The following is a 2,112-nucleotide window of genomic DNA, read 5'->3' on the forward strand; positions in this document are numbered from 1 at the left end:
TCTCTATTTCCATATTTTCCTGTCTGTTGCTCCCATTACTTCATTCCTGCGGCACTGCCTATCCTTTTTCTTCCAATCTTGAGCTACTATTTTTCTTCGCCCCTCTTCTTCCCCTCTCCTTCTTCCCTTCGTAGGTACTGGCGTGCCTGATCATCTCCGCCTGTCGCAGCCTCCGGAAGACGGGGGATGATGCCCAGATGACCAGGAGACAGGTGTGGCCCCATCACCACGACCAGGAGGCAGGTGTGGCCCCCATCACCACGACCAGGAGGCAGGTGTGGCCCCATCACCACGACCAGGAGACAGGTGTGGCCCCATCACCACGACCAGGAGGCAGGTGTGGCCCCATCACCACGACCAGGAGGCAGGTGTGGCCCCCATCACCACGACCAGGAGACAGGTGTGGCCCCATCACCACGACCAGGAGGCAGGTGTGGCCCCATCACCACGACCAGGAGGCAGGTGTGGCCCCATCACCACGACCAGGAGGCAGGTGTGGCCCCATCACCACGACCAGGAGGCAGGTGTGGCCCCATCACCACGACCAGGAGGAAGGTGTGGCCCCATCACCACGACCAGGAGGCAGGTGTGGCCCCCATCACCACGACCAGGAGACAGGTGTGGCCCCATCACCACGACCAGGAGACAGGTGTGGCCCCATCACCACGACCAGGAGGCAGGTGTGGCCCCCATCACCACGACCAGGAGGCAGGTGTGGCCCCATCACCACGACCAGGAGGCAGGTGTGGCCCCATCACCACGACCAGGAGACAGGTGTGGCCCCATCACCACAACCAGGAGACAGGTGTGGCCCCATCACCACGACCAGGAGGCAGGTGTGGCCCCATCACCACGACCAGGAGGCAGGTGTGGCCCCATCACCACGACCAGGAGGCAGGTGTGGCCCCATCACCACGACCAGGAGACAGGTGTGGCCCCATCACCACGACCAGGAGACAGGTGTGGCCCCATCACCACGACCAGGAGGCAGGTGTGGCCCCATCACCACGACCAGGAGACAGGTGTGGCCCCCATCACCACGACCAGGAGGCAGGTGTGGCCCCATCAACACGACCAGGAGGCAGGTGTGGCCCCATCACCACGACCAGGAGGCAGGTGTGGCCCCCATCACCACGACCAGGAGACAGGTGTGGCCCCATCACCACGACCAGGAGGCAGGTGTGGCCCCCATCACCACGACCAGGAGGCAGGTGTGGCCCCATCACCACGACCAGGAGACAGGTGTGGCCCCATCACCACGACCAGGAGACAGGTGTGGCCCCCTCACCACACAGTCTTGTGGTGTCGACAGCTGCTTTCCGTGAGATGTGGGAGGATGGGGGTTGGGGGAGGGTGTATAGCACATGTGGGGGTCGAGTTCTAGTAGGGGGGGGGTGATAGAGGGGGAACGGAGGGTGGGGGGTTGAAAGCAGGGGGGGGGGTTGAAAGCAGGGGGGTTAGGGGGGTTGTGAGGGTGTTTGAGAAAGTGGCATAATAATTTTGTGCTGTATGTCGTGTATTTTAAAAATACAGGCGGACGGGAGATGTGGAAGTGTTGTATAGGTTGATGGTGATTTAGATAAAAGGTGTGATGGTTGGGGGTGAGGTCGTATATATCGGTCGTATAGGGTATCAGGGGGGGGAGGGAGATGGAGGTGTGGGGTATAAGGGGTGTTGGGTGTAGGGTTGAGAGGCGTGGACTGTGGAGAATGATCAAATTGTTGAGGGGGAGTGAGGCAGAGATGGATGGATGGGGGGGGGGAGTGTTTGGAGGAGGGGTGATGTTGAAGGGGGTGGTGTGGGAGTGTTGGTGTAGGGGGTGACACAAACTTAATGCCTCCATCCTTCAGAAAGGGGGTTATGTGCCTCTGTTACTCTCCACCATCCAACACACACACACACACACACACACACACACACACACACACACACACACACACACACACACACACACACACACACACACACACACATGATACATTAGAATTTTTTCCAGTGTCAGAGTAGTGAACAAATGGAATTCATTAAGACAGTGATGTGGTGGAGGCTGACTCCATACACAGTTTCAAATGTAGATATGATAGAGCCCGGTAGCCTCAGGAACCTGTACAC

The sequence above is a fragment of the Procambarus clarkii genome, chromosome 27 (genome assembly GCF_040958095.1).
Source record: "Procambarus clarkii isolate CNS0578487 chromosome 27, FALCON_Pclarkii_2.0, whole genome shotgun sequence".
NCBI classification, from domain to species: Eukaryota; Metazoa; Arthropoda; class Malacostraca; order Decapoda; family Cambaridae; genus Procambarus; species Procambarus clarkii.